Source organism: Nanorana parkeri, unplaced genomic scaffold (genome assembly GCF_000935625.1).
Source record: "Nanorana parkeri isolate BGI_ZX_2015 unplaced genomic scaffold, ASM93562v1 scaffold390, whole genome shotgun sequence".
In the NCBI taxonomy this organism is placed as follows: domain Eukaryota; kingdom Metazoa; phylum Chordata; class Amphibia; order Anura; family Dicroglossidae; genus Nanorana; species Nanorana parkeri.
In genome coordinates, this window is record NW_017306658.1 from 575,847 (window position 1) to 585,365 (window position 9,519).

A 9,519-nucleotide genomic window follows, 5' to 3' on the forward strand; every position below is an offset into this window, starting at 1 on the left:
TATATATATATATATAATTTAAATGAATTTACCCCATATACAAAGGATTTATTACAACATAGTTATAATTGATTTGCTAGGATGCATGGAATACATGGTACATGGTATACAATTGTATATACATATAATTATTTATAAAATGAAACCTACTGTTCGGGATTATATGTGACCTGTTTACAGTGGCACATAATTCTGTAGGCTTTTTCCCCTGAATCAGATGAAGGTGGTCTTGAGCAGAGACAAAACAGGAATTTAGAGCAGCAGGGAGTAATTTAAGTATGTTTGTCGTTTAGAGATTTCTGCTGTGAATATCGTTTAATCAGTTTGGGAATGCAGATTACAATAATTTTCTAGTCTTACCCTCAGCAGGTGTCTTGCCATTAGCGTGCAGACAGTAGAAAGGTTCAAACTAATTTTAGATGCAACCTGAACATTTAAAGGGGGGATAGCTAAGTAATTTTGAAAGATAAATATTTAGTTAGGCATGTATTGCCGAGTAAAGATTAAAGTGCCCCGTTCAAATGTATCAAATAGCTAGCTGAGGGTATTGCAGCAGCTTTTTCATAAATGCATAACAGGACATAAATAGAAACATTAATGGGCCGAATAAAATTATTTCTTTTTTTTTTTGTCATATATTTTGTATTTATATTTTAAATGCCTCTATTCACTTATCAATCATTTGAGTTGATATAGTAAATGTCAAACAAAGAAATAAATCCTGCTTAGAATAAAGATATGTTATCTAATGGCAGAACTGGCTCCTTAAAATCAGTGGTGTCACACTTTTTTAAATATTGCAGCTGTCAATATACTTTCTACCACATGTGTATCTTTTAACACATCTGCCTTTTACTCACTCATCATTTGGGCCACTTCATACATACCTATACAAATATGCATATATCACTGACCTAATATTGAACCAAGAGAATCATTACAAGGGCCAGGCAACAAAAAGTTTCAGAAGGAAGTCAGCAATGGCAAGCAATTTTTTCACCCATGACAGCTACAGAGAGATATCGGATAGCAGCTGGGTGTGCAGGCTCAGCCCTACTGCTAAAATATTTTTTTTTTGAATGATTGTGGCATAAATGTGCATTTTTTAATTGGCTAAAGAGCCTGTTTATGCGCTGAAACCTCTGGTGCTGGTATTGGTGCTGCTAGCTTTATCTAAGGGGAAGAGTACAAATTGGTTGGGAAAATGTAAACTTAACATTTGTTTCCTACTTTACAATCAGTTGTCCAGGGGGGTGTCTGCAGAGGTAACAGACATGACATCCCCAAATATGACAGTGCTGATGTTTGGTGATTGGCTGCTTAGGCACCGAATGTAAGGAGAATGCGCAGCCCAACTTAGAGTTCACCTCTGCTCAGAATATGCACATTAAAGTATTTACATATTCCTAACAAACATTAAAAGAGCTTTAACCCCCTCCCCCCACCAACCTCTCTAGCTGCTTGCACTGTGATGTAATTAATTCTCTGAGATCACAGCAAAGACTCTAGCCCTCATTTACCTCTGTAGCTATAGGCATTGTGGAGCAATTCCTCTTCACAACAGAACAACTGAAATCGTAGCACTTTTCTTATCACTTTCTATTGCACCAGAATCTTGGCATCCTGTCAGTCCTTTAATGAAAACAAACAGTAGATGTTTCTAAGTTGCTAGAAACTGACTGAAAAAGAATGCGTTGACATGCATCATCATGTTGACATGCATTTGCTTGAATTTGTACTGATTTGAATGCAACACATTAAAGTGACATTAAACCCAGGAGATAAACCTTAAAAATACATTCAAGTACCTTAACTATTAACAAAAATGTATCTTATTTGTGTGTCACTCAGCTGTAGATCCTCAAATCATCGCTGAATTTGTGCTGACACTGTTCTTTCTTCTGGAGGGTGACTACCTTTGTTCCCCATGGTCCATGTGTGTGTTGTGAAGTAGCCACCACTCTAAATGTCACGTACCTTGGTTTGAGCCTGAAGTGACGAGGAAGGCCTCCCCTTGCAACTCTAGTCTGAGCCCCACTGGAGATGACACAGGTGTTGTACAGACAGAGAGGGGCATGAGTGCCTGCGGCTGATGTGAATGCTTGGCACACTGGAGGTGCTGATGACTGGATGCCAGAGGTAGCTAGTGGTTGATAGCAGATCAGACAGCACTAGTGTGAGGAGCTGAAGCAAAGTCAGGAACAAACCAGATTGGTAACGTGCGGGCAGCATGGTACAGAAGCAGGTGGCAAAAGCGGTGTCAGGAGCAGGCAGCATCATACACTTTTGAGCAGAGCAGTATAAACAAAGAGATGGAAGAATGGTCAGAGGACAAGCTGAGATCACAAGGCAGGCAGCAAGCAGCAGAGTTAGGAATCAAGCCAGGTATCAAAAACAGGATCACATATGCAGGATACAGCCGAAGAAATCTCAGCAATGTGCAGATGCAGGAGCCATCCTTAACCCTTTCGCTGCCAAGCCCTCCGGAACATTTTTAACAGGCGCGTGCACGCTACGGCAAGTGCATGGTGCACGTGCGCATTGTTCCTCTGTGCAATATTAGAATCGTAGCCACACATGCATATGCACACCGGCTCGTGCTGACTGAAGTACCCTGACACCAAGCTTGCTCCCAATATAGACTACAATCTCAGTAAAAATTAATAAACCAAACATAAGATTGTAGTCCATCACAGGAGCGAGTTTGGAGTGTTGACTACTTTACACCATACACAGGGAACATGGGGAACAAAAGTAGCCACCCTCCAGAAGAAAGGACAGTGTCGGCATGAATTCAGAGAGGATTTGAGGATCTACAGCTGAGTGATACACAAATAAGATACAGTTTTGTTTACATTTAAGGTACTTGAATGCCTTTTCAAGATTTAACTCCTGAATTTAGTGTCACTTTAAGCAAAAACACAACGTACTTTGTAGCGCAGCTACTAGAGTGAATGCACCCTTACATGAGGCTGAGTGGAGCAGAGGTAAGCAAAGGCTGAGTGTGCTGAACCTTTTGCTTTCTCCAAAACATGGATTCAATGTTGATTTTAATAGGGAATAATGTTGCTTATCTAATTAGTTACTTGAATGTCTGCATGTCCATGCATAGAAATGAGCAATATTGGGTGTCATGTTTTGTCTTGAGATACAGAAACAATTCTAAGCTAGAAAACAACAAATATTGTTTTGTCTAATGCATGTTTAGATTCTGATTGAGATGAAGCTCAATACAAGATGTAGGACATCAAAACAGCACACTAAAAGAATCACTAATAGCTATTTACTTGCAATTTCATTCTGAATGCATCATTCTGCAGAAAATATTCTTGCTTTTCTCCGGCTTGCTTGTGTGAATTATGGGGTCAGGTAACGTTTGCAATGTCATTTGATCCAGCATTGTTCAGTCCAATAATACTGTTGAGTGCAAATTGACTGTTTGCAGCTGCTTAAAATTTTCTCTTTAAAGTGCTTTTAAATTTCGGGGTCACATAATGGGGTCTATTCACAAAGCTGCCGAGGGCAGCCGAGTGAATGACCGATCAGAAGTGAAGTGAGCCGAACACTGTTCGGCTATTCACTTCAGGCTGGTACGGCTGATTTCAGCCGTACATCGGCTGAAATCAGCCGTACATCGGCTTGCTTCGTGTGGCTTCGGATCAGCCGAACATGCTCAGCATGTTCGGCTGACCCGAAGTGCAGAAGGAGTTCGACTCAGCCGATCCAACATCTGGATCGGCTGAGCCGAACCTCCGGCAGGCTTCACACTGCTGTTCGGGCTATTCTGAAAGATCCCGAAATAAACATTGAAATGGTGAACTACAATGTACTACAGTATTCATTTTAAAGAATAAAAAGAATTAAAGCCACACTCTGGGCAAAACAATCATTTACACACTGCACTTGGAGTGTAAATTATCATTAAAAAGCTGTGTGTTATGTGTGGAGGGCTGCTGCAAAGTATATGGGTTTAGAAATGTCCTATAAAGGCCTCATCCACACAGGCAGAAAAAAAGTGAGCTTTTAGAGGAATTGTTTTATTTTATGCCTCTGAAGACAGCTCTATTTGTTAGTGTAGATTTTGGCACTTAGATATTAAAGCAGCATGTAGGGCCATAAAACAATGCTCCAAACCTGTGTTCAGAGAGGAGCTTACTGGCATAACTTACTAGCATACACATATAGACACATGTAAAGGTACACATATGCATGTAAATTCATTCTACTGGCTAGAATAAATTAATATTCTTGCCAATAGAATGAGTTTATATGCACATGTCTCTAAATGCTAATGCGCATAAATGCGACTAAAAATGCACCAAAACCCATTTTTTAAGCTGGATTTTTCTGCCAGCTTCTGGCAGAAAGATCCAGCTTAGATGGAGTATTTTAATATGCCAGTGTGCATGAGCCCAAAGGCAGGTTTGTCAATGCCAGCATGATTGAGACCTAAAAATGATGTCTGACACGCAGATCACTTCTATGACACAGCGTCTGAACATCTTCACAGTCCACCTGATGAGGTTATCCAGACATGAATTCTAATTAGTTTATGTAATGACAGCACATTATTTGAAACTAAAATAGTATCTTTGTAATTATAGGACTTAGATCTAATTCTCACCACTCGATGAAAACTGGAAATTGCAAATGTCTGAATGATAAACTTATCTGATAATATTAATGTAGACTGGGAAGGGAGAACTAACTGCAGACTAAATGCAGCAAAGTTAATGAGGCTTTCACTAACGGATTTTTATTAATATATTTACAGTCACTCATAATAAATCCTGTGTATTAGATACAATTGTTCCTGCCAAAGATCAATGATTAGTTTTAGTTTAATTAATATCTTTTTTTGTGACTAGAATTGTATTCAATATAAAGTACGCATAAAGAGTACAGTGTGTATTATTAAAAAATAAGTTAGTGATAGAGGGAAATTATTTCTAGAAGATAGCAGGAGAAAAGATAAAGGCATAACATGTGATCTGTCAGACATGTAACATGTTTTCTTCTTTACTTCATGTACTTCCTTTATGTCATGTATAAGGGCTCGGGTTTAAAGCCCAACACCAACATGTAAAAAATAGCTACAGGCAGCTTTCTTTTTTGTGTGTGTTCTTTTTTTAGTGCTTTTACTTTCCTTAGAAAACCTTGCAATGTTGTGGTGATGTGTATGCAGTGATGTGAGTGCCCCACTTTAGCTCCCAGCATTTTATGCACCCCCCAGAGTCAGGAACATGTGACAGGAGACTAGTGGGCATTGCCAGTTACTGCTAAAAGAAATGTGGCGTAGAAAGTAATGATGGCACCTCCTGCAATCAAGAAAATTACAGGTGGTGAGGCCATGGGGGTGATTTACTAACCTAAACACACGCACGCACCAGGTGCGTGTGATTTTCAAACAGCAAAACGTATTTATCAACCAAAAAGTCTCTAAAAGCATATTTCCACTAATGCCATATATGGAAAAATCATGCACATGATGCATATATAATGCTGCTTCACAGTTTAGACAAACATGGTTAGCTCATGCATTTACATTCCTGCATTCATCAACACAAGCAACACAACATAGAGCTAATTTACACAACATCACCTTGCAATTCATGCTTGGCTTTGCACAACACACCTGCTGGGTGTGTACACACTACAAAGGTGTTTAGATTCCACCCATAGATCATGCTGGGAGGGAACACACTACAGAGGTGTATACATGTTCGTGGTGTGTTTATAAGGTTAGTAAATCAACCCCCATGTCTGCCTGTGTAGATAGGGAAGGTCATTGGATGACACTGAGAATCACCAGGCCCTTACAAAATGTTTCAATTTATGTAATATAAGCACTGACATTCCAACCCACTCCTTCCTCTGACAGGTCTACCCTCTTCCCCCTCAGTGGAGTTTAATTATATCATATATATTTTTTCCAACTTTTGGTGCATAATTAATATTGTGCTTCCAGTAATTAGTAGAAGATATTTTTGCATATTTGGAGATCTCTGGGACCAGTGTGTGCTCTTGACATACACTTTTCCATGATCCATGCACTCCGGATATGATTGGGGGTATTTAATATGACCACATTGCTGGAGAACACTGGGTAAGGTAGAGCCATTATGAAGGAGGTTTTAATGGGGATTAATGTGATGTCAATAAGGTAATTTCAGAAACCTCAGCAATAGTTCAGTTGGTGACTGTTAATAAACTACTCCACTACAGACTAAAGATGGATATACACTGTTATATGTTTGTGCAGCTTTTGAGGGAAAGTACATGCACTTGTACTTGGTCTTGAAAAAAAACGGTGCATCCCTAATACTTTTACATTACATTGCTGTACATTACACTCGACTATATTTTGGTATACAATGGCTCATGGAGCTGATTCTTAATTTTAGCCTGTAGTAACTGAACCCTGTTCATACTGCAAGCTTCTGGTCTGCCCTGCTACTACTTTATTGAACTTCATCTTATGCTGGTTATAGACGCTTCAGGAAAATCAAGTGGTGTTCATGATTTGGAGCATCACTAGTGATAATTGAGCAGTTTCTACTGTGCTGGAGGGTGACTTTGAGAGCCTCAGGCAATAAGAGATGCTCATTATTACATAGAGAGATTCTCCAACCTGTGGGTCCTGATCTTTTACCCTTCTATAGAAGAAGTGAAGGAACAAAATTATGTATGCCACTGTCAGCATCGGTGACCACTGTGCCCAGCCTCAGCACTTGTGGCTTTTATTAGAATGAATACTAATGCTACAGCTTGTTCTAGCAATTTTGCCTTGAATGTATTAATTGTGCACACAAGCTATACCACTTGCATGGTAGCGTAAACAGACTGTTAAAAAAAACTGATTAAATGATTAATTCACAAAGCTTTAACATGACGATCTTTATTTTATACATATCACTTCATCCTAGTGGTTTAGATTTGTTCATTAAGCCTTGCTTTTCACTTGGATTGGGCTACATTGTCATGTCTGTGAGTACCTTCAGGCAATACTGGCTAACAATTCAGAAGAATTTGTAAATGGTAATGTAAACTTTGGCTTCTTGGTACTGTTTAATGTCTGCACTTTCTTGCTACTCCTCTCCCTCCAATTTCCATAGGTATAAATATGTAAAACCAATCAAACAAAGCATTCATGTTTACGGAGGGCCATCTAAGATACATGCCTGAAGGAGCTCAGATCAGGGCTTCTCGTCTCGTCCGTTGCCCTGATTAGCTATGGACTACAAAGACTCTCAGATATCACTTTTTTTTGTTGCATATCCCATGTATTTAAATGTACCGTATATTCTAGTATGTGTCTTACATTGCCTTATGTTATCTGTATCAGTTTCTGCTTTTCAGAATCCATGTGTAAGATTTAGCTTAGCCAGGAGTGCTCTTCGCCATTACCACTGATAGTTGGCTGCCTGGAATACGTTATGTGTGTACTGTATAATGCATGCGCCCATTTTGTGGAGAATATTCAGGGCTGAAGTGTAAGGATTTTACTATTCTAGTTTTCCTTTTCATTGCCTTTGGCTTGGCAGGATTCCAGGAATGTGTAACACCCCCCCATTCTTGCCATAACAGTTATAGGAAGAAGCCCAGCTAAGGAGTCTGGCAACTTCCTCTGACCCAGGTGGCCTTATTATGTTAGAAAATAACAGACACATGGAACAGTTGCTGTATCTCTCTCTCTCTGTTAACACTCCCCTACAACTGGCATCAGTATATCTAGCCATTTGCTCATTTTGTACTACATTACAACAAGTTATGAGGAATAAAGTGACCATTCATAGATCAAAATAATCACTATTAATAATGTGTTTTCTTTAATTTAAACAAACAAACATGAAAGTATACATTTTATTATATACAGAGGGTACAATCACTTTACTAACTGCAGCTCTATAATATCTGTACTTGGAGGGCAGGAGAAGTGAACAATCTAGGACAACATGGCTGAACTGGTAAGTGAGCTGAATTGGAGAATTTTTCAAAATCACCTATGTTGTCCTAGATTGTTCACTTCTCCTTCCTTCTCCAAACTCTTCACCCTTTTGTGAATAACCCTGTTAGTATCTCAAAGTGTCTGCTCACCTCCCACCCTCAGTCTTGTTCCTTTAGCTTCCCTGCATCACAATCTCTTTTACAAGTTGCTGTAAAACAGTATGTTTACCTTTTTTATTTACTTCAGTGCATTATTTTAGATTTATCACTTGCACAAAAAACAAGACAGCGGAAAGATGAAATTAAAGGAACGCCTGACAATGTAAAGTAAAAGCTAAAATCTCGTTATCTTCTACAAAAAAGAAAAAAAGACAAAGAGTACCAATACTCATACAAAACAATGCATATTTTCAGTAGATGGAAATTGGGGCAAGATGTGTATACAAACATGTAAAGCCAGAACTTTTTGTGTTTTGGATGGATTAGTAAACAATAAAGATCCTTATCAGTTTTTTGTGTCCCATTGAGGATATTTCCATACCCTTTCTGTCCTAGAGTTGTAACAGGAGTTATCTCCAAAGTGTGGGGATATGACCCTCGTAGACAGTTGTCAACAGAACAGGTTTACCCATTGGGTGCCAGGTGGGATTTTTTCTCTACATTTTGCCCTGCTTCGGCAAGCAGGGCTAAATGTAAAGCAGAGGAGCCGTTTTGTACGAGTGATTTCAGCGGCTATACAGCCACTGAAATCACTGGTATGCAGCCTGCTTGTGACTTGTCCGGCCCCCCTCCATGGTCCGCCCCTGCATAGTCCGCCCCCCTGCTGGCTGCCTTCTTCTGTGCCGTGATTTTCGGGGTCCCCTGCTCTTCTGAGGGACCCCAGCCCATGGCAAGGCAGTTCAGGGTGGAGAACGGGGAGCAGAGCAGAAAACCTCTACTTGCAGCGCTCCTGTGTCAGCTGTCACAAACAGAGCTGTGCAGAAGATAGAGCACAGGTGTGCTCTATATTCTGTATTGGAGGGCAGGCTCATAAAGAGAGCCTGCCACCTCTGAATGCTATCACACAGGGACTTTTTATCCCCTGTGTAATAGCAATAAAGTTAGGTTAAAAAAGTCAAAAATAAAATAATTAAAAATAGGAAAAAATTAAAAAATGATAAAATGTAAAAAAATTAAAAAATAAAAATGTATTAAAAAAATTTTTAGAAATGGAAAAAGAAAATAAAAAATTGATAAAAAGTAAAAAATAATAAAATAGAAACGTAGTAAAATAAATAAAAATGGAAACAAAATTGATAAAAAGTAAATAATGATAAACTAAAAATGTGATAAAAAGTTAAAAAAATAAATACAAATTATTAATAATATTAATAATTAATCTGCACAGCCCAACCTGTATGGGGTCCCATGATTTCAACTGGTGGCCCTGCCTCCTGATGCTACACATATGCACTACCCTGGTAACTGCCAAGGCGCTGACATTTTATGGGTGGTAGAGTGGGAGGCCCTTCATGGTTTCTTGCACCGGGGTCCTGAGGTTTGTAGTTACGCCTCTGCCCATTGGACAATTTC